Source organism: Triticum dicoccoides, chromosome 5B, assembly GCF_002162155.2.
Source record: "Triticum dicoccoides isolate Atlit2015 ecotype Zavitan chromosome 5B, WEW_v2.0, whole genome shotgun sequence".
Classification (NCBI taxonomy): domain Eukaryota; kingdom Viridiplantae; phylum Streptophyta; class Magnoliopsida; order Poales; family Poaceae; genus Triticum; species Triticum dicoccoides.
In genome coordinates, this window is record NC_041389.1 from 196,887,618 (window position 1) to 196,906,274 (window position 18,657).

Here is an 18,657-nt window from a genome sequence, read left to right on the forward strand (position 1 = left end):
AAGGTTTCTTGGTTATGTGTTGATGGATGGATATAGCTGGATGTAGAGATTGTTAGTTTGGGTGAGATATATTGCTTCCCCTGTATCCCCAACACCTGATTGCATAACCAGAAAGTTTCCGGAGTTTATAGGTGCGATTCAAATAGCTCTAGCATTTCTTCCCGCAGATATCTGGTTTGTGATTGGTTAATCCTTACCACTTATTTGTTCTAGTCGTACCTTGGTATTTCTTTCATCAATCTCTTATCAAATGGCTTCTCACCTTAATGGACGTGTGATGTTAGCTTTGGAATTCATTTGTTCATCCTTGTTCGAATGTTTATTGTGAACAGTATATGTTGCAATTTCTAGTCTTTGATTCTACTTATCTATCATGTCAATGGTAGTTCTAACGGATGTCATCTTCCTCAGGATGTCTCCGCCAACTCGCAACAACCCGGATATGACATCGTTAACGCCAAGGATATGATTTCCTTTAATAAGCTTGTCAAGGTTTCGCATGCCCACATGGCCTAATCGTCTATGCCATAACCAACCTTTAGAGGATTTAGCGATGAAGCAAATTGTAGGTTGAGCCTTTTTAGTGAAATCAACAATGTAAAGATCACCTCTATGTATACCGGTAAAGACCATTTTATGGTTATCTCTACGAAACACTTGGTAATCTACTTCAGTAAATAGGACATTGAAACCAAAATCAGCAAGTCTAGATACTGAAAGTAAATTGTATCCAAGAGATTCAACGAGCATGACATTTTGTATGGAGATATCATGTGATATGGCAACCTTACCGAGGCCAACCACCTTACCCTTTGAGTTGTCACCGAAAGTGACATACTTTCGATGGCCGTCATTTTCAGCAAGCTCACGAAACATATCTTTATCTCCAGTCATGTGATCGATACATCCACTATCAAGAACCCATTCCTTTCCTCCTGCCATATATCGCCGAAGGTTTGTCAAAACCGGCGGATCTCGGGTAGGGGGTCCCAAACTGTGCGTCTAGGCGGATGGTAACAGGAGACAAGGGACACGATGTTTTACCCAGGTTCGGGCCCTCTTGATGGAGGTAAAACCCTACGTCCTGCTTGATTGATATTGATATTGTGGATGTTTACAAGAGTGGATCTACCACGATATCAAGGAGGCTAAACCCTAAAAGCTAGCCAATGGTATGATTGTTGTAATGTACGTCCTACGGACTAGGGCCATCCGGTTTATATAGACACCGGAGAGGGCTAGGGTTAGATAGAGTCGGTTACAATGGTAGGAGATCTACATATCCGTATCGCCAAGCTTGCCTTCCACGCCAAGGAAAGTCCCATCCGGACACGGGATGAAGTCTTCAATCTTGTATCTTCATAGTCTTGGAGTCCGGTCGATGATGATAGTCCGGCCGATGATAGTTCGGCTGATGATGGTAATCCGGCTATCCGGACACCCCCCAATCCAGGACTCCCTCAGTAGCCCCTGAACCAGGCTTCAATCACGATGAGTCCGGCGCGCATATTGTTCGGCATTGCAAGGCGGGTTACTCCTCCGGATAATTCATAGAAGATTGTGAACACCAGGATAGTGTCCGGCTCTGCAAAATAAATTCCACATTCCACCATAGAGAGAATAATATATAAATATACACAAGTTCAATCTGCTGACGTTTTTTGCGGCGTGACGTCACACCACTACCAAGCCATTATGTTTTTTATTTTACCACCTCAGCGCATTTAGCGAAGCGGTTTCCTTGGCACGTGTTGTCGAAGCAGAGATCGTGTTCCCCCTTAATCCGGGATTCTCATCAATACGAACATGGGTAACCCAACCGCGCCCCTCGCCACGCCCCCTCTATCGAAGGCGAGTCCCGAACGGTCACGGAGACGGCTCTTGGTATTTCCCTTCTTTATAACGGGACCAAGGCTCGTTTCTTTTCTTCAACCCTCCATCGAATCCTCCTCCCGCCCCAAGTTCCAGCACCTAGAGCTCCAGATTCGAGCGCTTCGGACCTTGAACAATGTCCGGCTCCGACCTCCAGGGCCGGTGGATGCCTTCCTCCGTCACGGAGGAGGACGTGCTAAAGCTGTGGGAAGCCAAGTACCTGACTTACGAGATTTCGCACAGGTTGCCTGCAGAAGGGCAGGCCATCCCCACCCCCAAGCCCGGCGAGTATGTCGTCTTTGTATCCCACCTCCGTCGGGGTTTAGGCTTCCCGATAGATCCTTTCGTGAGAGGGCTCATGTTCTACTATGGGTTGGAATTCCACGATTTGGCTCCGGAGTCCATCCTCCATATCTCCACGTTTATCGTCGTCTGCGAAGCCTTCCTCCGCGTCACCCCTCACTTCGGCTTGTGGCTGAAGACCTTCAATGTGACGCCAAAGATGATTGGGGGGCGTCAAGCGGAGTGCAGCGGGGCGGCCGTCAGTAGGAGGGCCGACGCCCCGTGGCCCGCAGGCTCCTTCCAAGAGGAGCTCGGCTTGTGGCAGCAAGAGTGGTTCTATATCACCGTTCCAAGGGGCCGCAAACAAAAGCCGCCGCCCTTATTCCGCCCGGGACCTCCACAACGGTTGATGTCGTGGGTCAACCAAGGGCTCAACTGGGGGCCGTCAAAGGACGTGCCCCTATTGCAGGGCCGGATTCGAGATCTCCAGGCGAGGGAGATCGATCTGGTCGTGGTGATGCAGGTTATGTTGATCAGGCGTTATTTGCCCTGCAAACACCGTCCTCTCCGACTATGGGAATTTAATCCGGAGGGACCTCGGATTCTTCAACATTTCATGGGTACGACACCCCTGGAGATGTACAAATTATTCTTCGGATCGCAAGAGGTGCGTCCGAAACTGACCGAGGATGCTGGCCTAAGCTGCAATCACCCGGATACTCGGGTAAGTAGCTCCGAGTCCGGACACATCATTTGTTTGCCCTTTGGTGATCCACCTTATGACCAACTTCCTTCTAAACAGGAGTGGATAGCGGGAGCAAAATTAATATGGTGTCCGGCCCCCCTCCCAGAGACCGCGCCGGATTCCATGCTGGTCCGGATGTTGGAGGTTGCGCCTCCAGAGGAAGGCGAAGGGGAAAGTGAAAAAGCTACTGCCTCGCCTAAGGAGGCTTTTGAAAGAGAGAGGATCGAGAATCCCTCCCTCCAAGGGGAGAAGAGGATTGCCTCCGAGGACCTGGGGGCCAAGGCCCCTAAACGGCGGAAGAAATCTTCGCCCGAGGTTCCTGCGTCCGGGGAGGCCCTGGCCGCACATTCTCCCTTAAAGGATCAGCCCTCCAACGAGCCGTAAGTGAAAAGAAAGGATTTTTATAGCAAAGGGCATCCCTATTTGTGCTTCTGAGGATAACTAAAGTTTTTACCTTGTAGTTCGGATCTCCGTCCTTCGCAAATGAGCTCAACTTCGGGGGACCTTCGTCCGGATATGGTGGAGAGCGAAACGCCTCCGTCCGGGGCGCTGTCGGATAGGGCGGACGAGCCGGAAGTGTCGTCGAGGAGGGAGCCCCCGGGTTTGGCGAAGCCGGATAGTTCGGTGCCAGCTGGTGTACGGCTGAAGGATCTGCTTGAGAAGGCGTCTATCTCAGAAGATCACCACGCACTGATGAGTGTGGTGATTGAAAGGATTTCATCCGCCGAAGGCGGGTTGCATAATGCCGTCAGTAGTTTGCAGGCGGGGTTTGAGGTACGTAAAAATGACACACCTTTAGACAGTTTTGCATATAAAATGCGCCCTGTATGGGTAGTAGCCCCTGAGACTCGGTATGTTGTCGAAAGCGACAGCGTGCCGAGGATCAAAATCGCAGGTTTAAATTTTCGCCGTACCTATGTAGGTGGCGGATCGTCCTGGGGCCAGCCGGACTGATGAAGTTGCCGAACTAAAGCGGCAACTCACCGTTGCGGATGCGGACATCACGCTTGTCAACAGGCGGCTTGATGAGTAGCAAGGTAAGTTTCCTGTGCGGTCACTTGGTAAGGGAGCCGAAGCCGTCTCCTTACATGTGTGTGAAATGTAGATAGCGCCGCTGCTATGGAGAGCCTTCGGGCCGAACTTGCTCAAGCCAAGGAGCAGGCCAGAAGGAGTGATGCGGCGGCCTTGAGGGCGGCCGAAGAGTTAGCGGTCGAAAGGGCCGCACACTGCCGAAGCAGGGAAGAGATGGCTGAAATGGCCGTGAAGTTCAAAGATGCTATCGACCGCAATGAGGCTCTTGAGAAGGAGCGCCTGGTGGTGCAAGAAGACCTGGGGAAGGCCACCGCCGAAGCCAAGGATGACCGCTCTGCAATGCGGGCTATAAAGGAAGAGTTGCGCCAGGCCGGAGACATTGTAGCTGGCAAGCCTTTTCTGCTGCACCGAAGTTTTACGGATCCAAAGTATGCTCAGCTGGGCCAACTGTGGGGTCCGGAGGACCCTTATATGGACTTAGCAGCGAGTGCGGCGGATGCCGTTGTGCATTTTCGAAGCCAGAAGGATCACGAGATGGAAGAGTTGTTTTGGTCTCAATTCCATAGTCCGGAGCGTTCACTTCCGCTGACCGACCGTTTGGCCGAGTGGGCTGAGCTGAATAGGTTATCTAGGCTTTCCATGACGAATATCGTGACCCATGTCTGGCCGGATAGGCCCGAGCCGAAGAGTTACTTTGGCTTATTGCAGCAATTTCTTGGGGCGGTGCCGCATATGAAGGCGATGAAGCGGTCAACATGCATAGAGGGTGCACGGATGGCACTCGCCCGTGTGAAGACACATTGGACAGAGATGGATGCCACCGCTGTTGCGACCTCGGGCTCGGACGATAGCCGGTTACCCGCCGAGCACTATTTTGGCGAAGTGTTGCGTGGTGCTCGTGTAATAGAGTCACAGTGTTCAAAAAATGTTACGTTCAAATGAACGTTTTACGTTGTAAAACAATATTTATGATGTAAGCGCCTTTTATACTTGTGCGTTCAAGTAATGTAATATCTCCTATGCGGCCGTTCATGCATACGTGTGTATAACCTGAAAGATGGCAGTCGTCGGCTTCAGCCCCCACGCACAAGGTGCGGGGGTGTTCGCAAAAAGTAGCGCATTTTCACACTTAATCCGACGTCTCGGTCCTATAAAGGAGGTGGTAGCATAGCAAACGAGGCAACCAGACTATAATGCTTTATCACTTTCATTTAGCCATGGAGTTCGAGGGTGGGGCTACGACATAGCCCCTGGGGGCACCGCGCTCTCCGAATTCGGGGCGCGTATGTGCCTGACCGGGAAACGGCCCTTCGTCAAAACGGAGGAATTCTAGACATTCCCTTGGTCGATCGAGTGGCTGACCAGTCTCTCGCTGCATCATGACAGTCAGTTTTCGGCTTTCTCTACTGAGGCGCTTGCCCAGCCGAACTGGGGCACAATCACAGTAGTTCTCCTGGTGCCGCGTTAGCCGATGATACGGAACGTAAGGCAGCAAAACACAGGAGCCGGGCAAACCCAACATTTGACCAAAGACATGATTCGGAGCCGATGCATATAAGGCCTAACTCGAGACGCCAAACACTCCCGAAGGTGTTTGGTCTTTTACAATAGCGGGCAGAATAATGCCCTAAGCCCCTTGTGTCCAGGTACGGGCAGGTTCCTCTGGCGCGCCGATGCCAAAATGCCAGCCTCCACTCTGGTTATAATGGGAAACCAGGGGATTATAGCAACAAGAGACAGTAAGAAAGGTTTACGTAGGGTCTTAGTCTGAAAAGAGTCCTTGAAACGGGTCCCTACTACACGTCTACGCCTGTGTCTCCGTTGTGCCGTATCCTGGACGGGTGTGCACGTTGTTCATCTGTAAAAAGAGAGGAACTTAGTTTGAAAAAGGAATCACGCAAAAAGTTACAAAAAGAAATTGAAATATAAATGTAGAAAGCTGAGCGTGTGGTAGCCCATTATAGCTTATATACACAAACCCTTTAAGGGTGTGCGGCTAGGTAGCCCCTAGCTTATTTATTCCGGACTCGTCCAGCCATGTCCGGGGTCTTAGCCGACCTTTTTAATGAAATAATGCCACGTGGACTAGGCATTTTAAGCGTAAGAGACGCATAGTGTGGTATTGCGTTAAAGCGGACGAAAGCTTCTCGTCCCAGTAGTGCTTGATAGCTACTTTTGAATGGGGCGACATGAAATGTTAGCTTTTCTCATCGGAAGTTGTCAGGTGACCCGAACACAACTTCTAGTAATAATGAACCTGTGCACCTGGCGTAAGGGCCTGGCGCCACTCCTTTGAAGGAAGTGCGGCTATGTCGAATTGTAGTAGGGTCTATCCCCATCCTGCGGATTGTGTCCGGATATAGCAGGTTTAAGTCACTGTCGCCGTCCATCAGAACTTGCGTAAATCGCAGTCCGTCTATTATGGGATCCAATATCAGAGCAGTCCATCCTGCATTCCGGATACTTCTGGAATAATCCCGATGGTCGAAAGTGATTGGTTTTGACATCCAATCCCGGTGTTCCGCTGGGGTGGACCGTGCGGCACTTGTCTTAGTGAGTGCCATGTTGGTTTTCCGTACTATCACATGAAGTGAGTTTACTGTTTTGACTTCTTGTGGGAAAGTCTTCTGACCTCCGTTGCTCTGCTGATGTGGTGCGTCGTCGTCCTCGCTTGGCGCATCGAGCCCCTTGCGTTCCACATTGAGCCTGCCGGACTGTTTGAAAACCCAACAATTTCGGTTGGTATGGTTTGCAGGCCTCCCGGAGGTACTGTGGATTTGACATGTCCTATCCAAAATTTTGTTTAAGTTGGATAGCTCGTCACTGTTGTCCTTAAGAGGCAGTGTTTTATTGTTTGGCCGTGAGCTTTTGAATCCGGCACTGACCGCCGTGCTCTTTGGGGTTCTTTCTTTATTCCGGCGCTTATCTTTCCTGTGACGTGATTTTTTGTTTCCAGCTCTGATCTCGGATGTACTCGGGTCGCTGGTGCTGCATCTTGCTAGCCAGCTGTCTTCTCCTACGCAAAAGCGCGTCATGAGGCTTGTTAGCGTGGCCATTGTTCTTGGCTTCTCTTGGCCGAGGTGTCTGGCGAGCCATTTTTCTCGGACGTTGTGTTTAAAAGCTGCTAGGGCCTCCGCGTCCGGACAGTCGACTACTTGGTTCTTTTTGGTAAGGAACCTGTTCCAGAATTTGCACACTGACTCTCCGGGCTATTGAGTTATGTGACTCAGATCGTCTGCATCCGGAGGGCGGACATAAGTCCCTTGAAAATTTGCTCTAAATGCGTCCTCAAGCTCTTCCCAACTTCCAACAGTGTTTTCTGGGAGGCTTTTGAGCCAGTGCCGAGCTGGCCCTTTGAGCTTGAGGGGTAGATATTTTATGGTGTGGAGATTATCTCCTCTAGCCATGTGTATGTGTAGTATGTAATCTTCTATATAGACTCCAGGGTCTGTTGTTCCGTCATATGCTTCTATGTTTATGGGTTTAAACCCTGCTGGGAATTCATGATCCAGCACCTCATTGGTGAAACATACCGGGTATGCGGCGCCCCTGTATTTGGGTCTGCCGCTGTCTTCGGACACTTTTCGTGTTGTGTTACTTCCTGGGGCCCTCTTTTTTGGCCCGTAGATGGACCTAGTTGGGCCTTCTATTTTCACAGGGTCATAGGTCGGCTTGTGTGCGGCGCCGTTTGCCGCTTTTGGCCTGTCATCTGGCCGTCTATCCGGCCAGGCGGCCTCTTTGTTTTTTGATGGTGAGGGATCTATGGCTTCCTCGTCAAATTCTCGCAGCAGCTTGCGCTTCGGGTAGCTCTTTGTGTGATGGACATTGCCATATTTGCTTGCGGTGTTTAGTATTTTGTTCCACTTCATTCTGAGTATGTCTTCCGCTGTTTTGAGCTTCCGTTTTTCCTTCTTCAAACTTCTTGCAGTGGCGACGAGTCTTTTGTGAAGGTTTTTGTGCTCCGGTGTGAGGTTGTCTGGACTGTTGGTTGCTCCGGGAAGGCGTTGATCATCTGGTTCGTCTTGTCCGGACAGTTGCTTGGTTGCATGTTCGTCGTCCACTGGTTGGCCCTGCTCTAACGCTGGGTCATTGGGAATGTTGTTCTTGCCGAGGCGGGGTTTAGGGCGGCACTTGTGTCGCCGCTTTGGTTATTTATCGGCGGGATTATCCTTTGCCGCGCCCCGTTGATCCTCGTCGTCGCTCCCTTTTGGGGTATCCACCATATATACGTCATGTGACGAGGTGTCCTTCCAGTGCCTTGTAGGCGCTGGTTCTGGATTGTCTCCATCATCGTCGTCCATACTGTCGATGTCTTCGGAGTCGTAATTTAGCACGTCGGTTAAATCGTCGACGGTGGCTACGAAGTGGGTGGTGGGTGGGTTTTGAATTTCTTCGTCGTCCACGTCCCAACCATCCCGGCCGTAGTCCGGCCAGGGCTCTCCGGATAACGAGAGATGCTTCAGCGAATTTAAGATGTCGCCGAAGGGTGAGTGCTGAAAGATGTCCGCAGCGGTGAATTCCATGACCGGCGTCCAATCGGATTCGACTGGCGCGGGCGTAGGAGGGTCGGAGTCCGGTAGAGAGTCCGGCACCTCGGAGTCATGAGCTTTATGCGGGACAAGGTCAGTGTTCGGCTCCATTGCCGTAGAAGTTGCAGCCCCCGAGGCGGTGTCCAGCCACCCGTCCTCGATCTGCGCGATAGGCTCCGGACTATAGATCGGAGCGGATTCGAGTGCCGCTTCCAAGGCGCTGTCCGGCGGCAGAGTTAGGTCGTGCCCATCATGACAGTGCGGCACGCTCGGCTGTGGCTCGGATCCATCAAGGATCAAGTCCCCGCGGATATCGGCTGTGAAATTTAGGCTTCCAAACCTGACCTGACGGCCAGGGGCGTAGCTTTCGGTCTGCTCCAGATGGCTAAGTGAGTTGGCCCGCAGTGCGAAGCCACCGAATACGAAGATCTGTCCGGGGAGAAAAGTCTCAACCAGGACCGCGTCGTTGTTGATTGAAGAGGCCATCAAACCTATCGGTGACGACATAGAGGAACTCTCAATGAAAGCACCAATGTCGGTGTCAAAACCGGTGGATCTCGGGTAGGGGGTCCCGAACTGTGCGTCTAGGCGGATGGTAACAGGAGACAAGGGACACGATGTTTTACCCAGGTTCGGGCCCTCTTGATGGAGGTAAAACCCTATGTCCTGCTTGATTGATATTGATATTGTGGATGTTTACAAGAGTGGATCTACCACGAGATCAAGGAGGCTAAACCCTAAAAGCTAGCCTATGGTATGATTGTTGTAATGTATGTCCTACGGACTAGGGCCATCCGGTTTATATAGACACCGGAGAGGGCTAGGGTTAGATAGAGTCGGTTACAATGGTAGGAGATCTACATATCCGTATCGCCAAGCTTGCCTTCCATGCCAAGGAAAGTCCCATCCGGACACGGGACGAAGTCTTCAATCTTGTATCTTCATAGTCTTGGAGTCCGGTCGATGATGATAGTCCGGCCGATGATAGTTCGGCTGATGATGGTAATCCAGCTATCCGGACACCCCCCAATATAGGACTCCCTCAATCTTATTTATGGATTTTAATAGCTTCGGAAATAATATCACTAATAATTTCAACATCTCCTTTGGCACGCATAAGGTTTGTAAGCTCAAATAGACAATCACCAAACATAGGATCATTGGAATTCATCTTACTCAAGGCAATAGACTTATGGAGAATTTCATCTAGATTTTTCAAGGAATAATTTGGAAAACGTTCCTCAAGAAATTTCCATATAGTGTAGGCACACTTAAGAGTAGGCAAACATGCAATCAAGTTTCTAGGCAAGCCTCTAGTGATAAGATTTACAGTTCTAAGATTGCGAATCATGTCAATCGACTCATCAAGGGTAGGATGCATAGGGTCAACATGAGGTGCACAAGGGCTAGCAATGTACTTGTTCAAATGATATTCATTGAAAATCACAAGCATCTCAATTTTCCACTCATGAAAATACTCTCGATCAAGTATAGGCACTCTATGTCTAAGACTCCCCAAAGTAGACTCATCCATCTTCCTCCAATGGTGATTAAACCAAAGCAATGGAGGCCAAAGCTCTGATACCAATTGAAAGGATCGAGAAGAGGTGTCTAGAGGGGGGGTGATTAGACACTAAGTGAGAAAAGGTGCAGTTTTTAATTTCTTTAAGTTGAAGTGGAGTTTTGGCACAAGTTTAACAATCACAATACATATCAAGCAAGCATGCAAAGAGTATATGAGCAGCGGAAAGTAAAGTATGCAGCTTGCAAGAATGTAAAGGGATGGGATTGGAGAGTGCAAACGCAATAGGAGACACAGATGTTTTGGTCATGGTTCAGATAGGTGGTGCTATCGTACATGCACGTTGATGGAGACTTCAACCCACGAGGGGTAACGGCTGCGTGAGTCCACGGAGGGCTCCACCCACGAAGGGTCCACGAAGACACAACCTTGTCTATCCCACCATGGCCGTCGCCCACGAAGGACTTGCCTCACTAGGGTAGATCTTCACGAAGTAGGCGACCTCCTTGCCCTTACAAACTCCTTGGTTCAACTCCACAATCTTGTCGGAGGCTCCCAAGTGACACCTAGCCAATCTAGGAGACACCACTCTCCAAGAAGTAACAAATGGTGTGTTGATGATGAACTCCTTGCTCTTGTGCTTCAAATGATAGTATCCCCAACACTCAACTCTCTCTTACAGGATTTGGATTTGGTGGAAAGAAGATTTGAGTGGAAAGCAACTTGGGAAGGCTAGAGATCAAGATTCATATGGTAGCAATGGAATATCTTGGTCTCAACACAAGTGTAGGTGGTTCTCTCTCAGAAAATGTATGTTGGAAGTGTAGGCATGTTCTGATGGATCTCTCCATGAATGAAGAGTGGGTGGAGGGGTGTATATAGCCTCCACACAAAATCTAACCGTTACACACAACTTACCAATCCCGGTGGGACCGAATTGAGAAACTCGGTCCGACCGATTTAGCAAACCATGTGACCGTTAGGATTTTCGGTGGGACCGACATGCAACTCGGTAGGACCAATATGGTTATGGTTAGGGCATAACGTAATCTCAGTGAGACTGATTACACAAACTCGGTAAGACCGATTTTGGTAATAAGCTAACCAGAGAGTTGGTTAGGCAAACTCGATGGGACCAATTCGCTCATCTCGGTTGGACCAAAATGTTACAAAGAGGAACAGAGAGTTTGCATTGTAATCTCGGTAGGACCGATTACGAAAAGTTGGTGAGACCGATTTTGGAAATGGACATACACAGAGAGATTACAATCCCATCTCGGTGAGACCGATATCCCTATTGGTGAGACCGATTTGCCTAGGGTTTGTGGCAGTGGCTATGACATCTGAACTTGGTGGCGCCGGATAGGAAGAATCGGTGGGGCCGAGTTGGACTTTTGGTTTGGGTCAGATGTGTATGTGAGAAAGTAGTTGAGGGCTTTGGAGCATATCACTAAGCACTTTGAGCAAGCAAGCCATTAAGCAACACCTCATCCCCTCTTGATAGTATTGGCTTTTCCTATAGACTCAATGTGATCTTGGATCACTAAAATGAAATATAGAGTCTTGTGCTTTGAGCTTGAGCCAATCCTTTGTCCTTAGCGTCTTGAAGGGGTTGCACATCCTCTAGTCCATGCCACTCCATTGTTGAACTTATCTGAAACATACTAGGTAAAAGTGTTAGTCCAACAAGATATATGTTGACGTAAATTACCAAAATCACCCAGTGAGCACTTGTGCTTTCAGGGCGAGCGGGGCACAAGAACGGGAGGCGCTCGGGCCTCCGGGCTGCGGCGGCAGCTCGGGCCCACGATGGGCCTGCAGGGCCGGCACGGTGGGAGGAGGCAGGAGGGGCGCGTGGCAAGTGGGGATAGGGCAGGAGCGGTGATGGGTGGTGGCGCAACCACTCAGACGGCGCCAAGAGGCGAGGTGGTGGTGGAGGGCGCCGGAAAACGAGGAGGAGGTGGCTGGATCAGGCTGGAGGCGCGGTTTTCAAGGTGGATGCGATGGCTGAAGGTTAGGGAAGGGTTAGGGGCTAGGTGGAGGCTAGGAAATGGCCAAAATGGACTAGGGGGTGTCCATATATAGCAGGAGGGCTAGGGTTAGGGGGTTTAGGGGTGTTGGGCTGCAAAGAGAGAGGGGCTTTAGCGGTTACCCGGTTAACTGTTGGGCCATCAAACGACCTCCAAATGGAACGAAATTTGATGGGCGGTCTACCGGTGATATACCAAGGCCACTCGGAGGTGCCACGGGCGCGTGCGAGTGTGGTTGGGCTCAGGACGGACAACGGAGAGAACCGGGGTTACCTGAACGGATGAAAGTTTTGAAAAACATGCAGATGAAATGCAGATGATGACATGGCAAAGTGCAACACGCAAGCAAACGACATGGCAGTGATGGCGAATAACTGGAAGACACCTAGCACATCGGATTTGGGGCGTTACAATTCTCCTCCACTAACAAGAGATCTCGTCCCGAGATCTTAGGAACGAGATGGAAGAGAAAGAGGAAGAGGTGAAGTAAGAACGCAAGAGAAAAGATGAACCAAGTCGAGAGCACTCGGGTAGAAAGAGGTACGGAGAATATGACAAGAATCAAAAGCTCATGGAAACAAGATAGACTCTGAAACCACTCCGGTTAGAACAAGGTAGAAAAGGAATAAGAGCAAAAGAATTCCGGCAGCACTCCGGCTGAAATGGAAAGAATAGAACTTGAACTTGACAAGATGGGATGACACTTGATGAGATGAACAACACAATGCCTCCAGAATAATTGAAAGAATGGAATGAAAAGAACTTAGAAGGAAGGATTGAACAGAGTTGTTGAGAAAATCAACAACGAAATAATCAGCTTGTTGTGGACCTATGGAAAAACATCTCAAACCTTGAGGTGAAACTCTGCCACAAGCAAATGTCTGAATAGCTGAGAAGAATGAAGAAATGCAATACTCCACTTCATAAGAAAATGAAGAATTATTTGCACTTCGAGACGCGAGAAGAAAAGATACTTGAACTCCTCCAATAAGAATCTTGATGAACTCTTGAAGAATGAATTAAATCATGAAGAACCACCATGAAGAACTCCGGTGACAAAAGGATGATGAGATAGAATTAAGGATGAAAGAATTAGATGAGCCTTGCGGTGATTTTGATGGAGGTTCCGACGAAATGGCTGTGGAAATTTGAACTCTAGAGAAAAAAAGATGAAGACACTTCGAACCGCGAATGTGGTGCGAAGAACAAACTCTGAAAGAAGAGATTAACCACTTCGAGGAAAGAATAAGATTTATTGTATGCTTATCCTTCATAAAATTAAATTGATGACAAGCAATGGATTCGCATACTACTTACTCCCATTGGAAAAGGATTGAGCAGGGATATAGCACAAAACTTGGGAAAGTCTTAATGAACCACCGGTAGGTTTGGAAAGAATGAATAATTGATATGACAACAAAGGAAGTGGAATGCTGAAGGAACGACCGTAAGAATTCGAAAATGACTTATGAAAGAGAGTGAATCACCGGGAAGAATTATAAGAACAAACATGCTTGAGGGGATTTAGATGCAAATGAACAAAGAGATCACGAGCTGATTAAAGAGTACTTGACAGACGTGTCGGGATAAATAAAGAACAATAGCTGGAATGATGGTCTCCGGTGAAATGGAACGGAAAACAACTCCTAACATACTCCGGATGGGTAAGAAAAGACTATCTGACAAATGGAATAATTCGAGAGGATAACATGAAGCTAGAACCACGCATCTTCGAGAGAATGGACAAGATTTAGAGGAAAAACTCCTCTTTGGTCTTCAAATGATGACGGGAAACACCACTAAAAATTGTTGAGACACTCCAGAAGAATGAAAAGAGTAAAGGTTGAACCAACAATGAAATGAATTTGAAAGCGATCTTGGAGAAGGCATGTGACTGATGGAATCCAATCTTACATTATACTTGAAAAGAATTTGAGAATAACTTTGAAGTAATTAGAAGAGTCAGGTAAGATCCTGGGAAAAGAACTGTGGGTTAGGGCCCACTGAAGAGAAAACACCGTTGGAAAGGATTGTTGAAGAGATAGATGATGACCGGAACAATTGAAATATTTGAATGAGGTGACAACCTCGAATTAATTGGAACACAGACGAATCTCCTGAGATGTCTTCCGAACTCCGGAATAGTTAAATGGCGAGAGGAGAACGATCAAGGGGAACACTTGATCCAAGGAAAAGAATATGATCAACCCAAAAAACTTGAATTGAATCCACCAGAAAGAAAAAGAGATGAAGAATGTCAAAGGAGACGAGAATTCAACAGTTGAAATAATTGAGGGAAGACTGAAGAGGCTCCGCACGAATGAAATTGATGCTCGAAAGAGACTCAGGCTCTGGGAAGAAAAAGGGGTGGGAGAGCGGGAAAAACAAAGGCAACTTGGAACGGAGAACCGACGAATAGCTTGAAGAGAAAACACCAGTTGAAAGAATGCAAAGGCTTCGCACGAGTAGGATGGAAACTTGATTACGGGCTCCGGCTCTGAGAAGAAAAAGGGTGGGCGGGTGGGAAAAGAAAACATTTGAGGATTGACCTTGCGAAAACAAAGAGGTCGAATCGACTTGGCGAGAAATGCACCGGATGAAAAGAGATGAGAACCAACGATCAGAAAACTAACCGCGTGATCCTAAAGAAAGTTTGATGGTGAAGAGGCGTAAGTCAAAACACCTACATCTAGATTCCTCACCAGAGCGACGAAGGGGCTGAGGAGTAAAAAGAATTCCTACTCTCCGATATAACTACACTCCGTAAATAGTTTTCATCTAGACTCGACAACGGACAACTACGAACAATCAATGGGGGCTCCTATGGTTGGTTGAGGCTCTAATACCAACTTGTCACGCCCAATATGCGACCCTATCATAAAGGAACTCGAAGGTCCCACCAAGGATAGAAGCGCATATTGGAGACGCTTTTGCAAGGTGGATATCATTACAATGTACCATTACATAATATTTGGGGATACATACAAGAGGAAAACAATGCCACATGAATACAACAACATCATACATAAGAGCTACATCCGACTATGGATGAAACACAAACAGAAACTCAAATGACATCCACCCTGCTAGCCCAGGCTGACGACCTGGTACCTAACCCCTGATCAAAGAAGAAACAGAAGAAGAACTCCAAAACAAGCAAACATCACTCTCGTGTCATGATCATCGCATTACCTGTACCTGCAACTGTTGTTGTAGTAATCTGTGAGCCACGAGGAATCAGAAATCCCATTTCCATGGGTATCAAGACTAGCAAAGCTTAATGGGTATGGAAAGGATAAGTGGTGAGGTTGCAGCAGCGGCTAAGCATGATATGGTGGCTAACTTACGAATACAAGAATAAGATGAGAAGCTACGCAAATGGTCGCAAATTAGTAATGATCAAGAAGTGATCCTAAACTACTTACGTCCAAACATAACCCAAACCGTGTTCACTTCCCGGACTCCACCGAGAAGAGACCATCACGGCTACACACGCGGTTGATGCATTTTTATTAAGTCAAGTGTCAAGTTCTCTACAACCGGATATTAACAAATTCCCATCCACCACATAACCGCGGGCATGGCTCTCGAAAGTTTATACCCTGCAAGGGTGTCCCAACTTAGCCCTTTATAAGCTCTCACGACCAACGAAGGATATTCCTTCTCCCGGGAAGACCCGATCAATCTCGGAATCTCGTTACAAGACATTTCGGCAATGGTAAAAAAAGACCAGCAAGACCGCCCGAATGTACCGACAAATCCCGATAGGAGCTGCACATATCTCGTTCTCAGGGCACAATGGATGAGACAAGCGACGAGTAAAACCAGCGCTCAAGTTTCCCTGAGGTGGCCCCGTAGGCTGCTCGGTTCGGACCAACACTTAGAGAAGCACTGGCCCGGGGAGTTTTAAAATAAAGATGACCCTCAGGTTAATTACTCCCAAGGGAAAGGTTATAGGTTGTTAGGCAAATGTAAAACCAAGGTTGAGCCTTGCTGGAGGAGTTTTATTCAAAGCGAACTATCAAGGGGTTCCCATAAACCCAGCCGCATAAGGAATGCAAAATCAAGGAACATAACACTAGTATGACGGAAAATAAGGCGGCAAGAGTGGACCAAAACACCAGACATAAGGCCGAGCCTTCCACACTTTACCAAGTATATAGATGCATTAATTAAATAAGAGATATCGTGATATCCAAAAATAATCATGTTCCAACATTGAGCAATCTTCAACTTCACCTGCAACTAATAACGCTATAAGAGGGGCTGAGCAAAAGCAGTAACATAGCCAAACAACGGTTTGCTAGGAAGGGTGAAAAGGTTAGAGGCTGACATGGCAATTTGTGAGGCTTGATAAACAAGTGATAGGTAGTGCATCATAGAGATAGAACGAAGCAACTAGCATAGAAATGATAGTAGTGAGATCCAGGGTAACAATCATCTTTCCTGAAATCCCGCAAGGAAGAAGCACGAGTCCATGAAGAATACCAACGGATGAAGCTTAACCAAGCATAGACGAACGAATCCTCATGATCGCAACAAAACAAGAACTATCGAGAAGAAGCACAACCGGAAAGAAGCAAACAACATGGTAAACGCACAACACATAAACAAGACAAGATGCTCAACCAAGTATGATTCAATACTAGGCTATATGATGCTACTCATGGCCAGAGATTATGCATCCAAGAACAACACATCAAAGCAAGGTTAAATGAGGCCGGAAACAACATATAACAATTCCGGTAAGTCCTCATATGCAAATTTCAAAATTGGTCCAGATCTAAATAAACCTTCTGTTCAAGTTGTTAAACATCAAGTTAAGATGCACCAAGATGATCTACGTGAAAATCTAGTCAAGTTACATCTAATGTTCATTTACTTCGGAGCTACGGCCTAGAAGACATGAGCAAAACAAGTCAGAACATGGCATTGATGCAAAATACATTCAAACATCAAGGAAACACTCTCAAAACATGGATGCACCATGATAAGATGAAACTAAATGCAAAATCAACCAAGTTTCATATAGAGCATGCTCAAAACAGAGCAACAGTGCAACACATACACTCCAAACAAGATATAACAACAATCTGCGCAAAACAACAAGTAGGCACTTTGCAAACATCAAAACAACATGCTACAGGAATCATATGAGCACAACCTTGACATGCACTTCATGTACAGATAACATAATGCAAATATCAGTAAGGTTCATGTTCATAGGCATCAAGATTAAACCAATATGATCAATGCAAAATGCAACTTTATAACACATGAGCATATACATGAGCAGAGTTAATATGATGGCATGTTGGAGGCATGAAACAAATATGTTGCAGCAACTATACATGGCAACCAAGGGCACGGAATCAAAGTACACATAGCAAAGAGAAAATAACATCATGGCATCATATACATATGGCCCATGGATTAGTTGGAACCAACATGACAAGATTGAATGTTGAAATAGTTTCAGCAAGTGTAAAATAGCAACATTATCATAGCATGTTTGGAAGCATGGAACAGAGGCATATGAAGACCAAAATTAACACACTTGGAATATGGGCAAAGAATCCATAATATACTTCAAAACATGTAATTGGATCATCTCCAGAATAGGCATGGATCAAACAATAACAAGCTCACAACAAGGCACCATGAAACTAACAGAAATCTGGAACATTATATAAGTATGGTCATGGCAACTAAAACATAAGCTACATGACATATATGAGGCATCAAAAGGCATGTAATGGTATATAATAACGTAGACAACAAAAGATGTCAAATAAGCATCTCCTGATTATGCATGGATTTATTAATAACATCAAGCAAAGGTAGCATCATGATATGACAGAAACAGATTTGTCAGTAAGTTAATATCAAGTAGCCCACTTCACGAGATTTATGCACTCACTATAGGGCATATCAATATACATGGATTGCACCACTGTAGATATGGAATGATTATGCTCCTAAAACATGTAGACATGATGCTCAAAAGAAAATCACACAAGAAGATATAAAAATGACAAATAGGCATGTTATAACAGTTTTCAGCAGTTAACAGCAAAATGCACTTTTGCAACAGAGATTAACATGTCAAGATGCACCCTAACATGAATGCAAAGCAAACCAACATGTATATCATGAAGAGCAGAACATGTGGATATCAAGATCATCATAATATGGTCAACAGATAAAAAGTTATGGCACTCACAAGATGCATAAATGATGTTAACAATCGGCAGATTTCGGTAGTTTATATCGTTTAGCAGTTTTGCAACGAAGATTAAGGCAAAAATATGAACAGGAACATGAATGAAAACTACTCCATCATTTAGAGCATTAAAAGATGAACATTTTGCCGTATTATACACGCAAAGCGGAGCAATATGCACAGGGTTATGACATGGCAAACATGCATGCGTAAGATAAGTTTTTTAGGGACTTAGCAAAAAAACGGGTGCACGCCGGATAGCCTAAATAGAGAACATGTGCATGATAGGAGGGGGACTGCTCACGTTGGGCTGGGCCGGATGGAGAGGCGGCTGGGCCGGGCCGTGGCGCATGAAGCAGAGGAGGCAGGACGTCGTCCTCCTCGTGCTCGCATGGAGGGAGGCAGGAAGCTGTGACGATCGG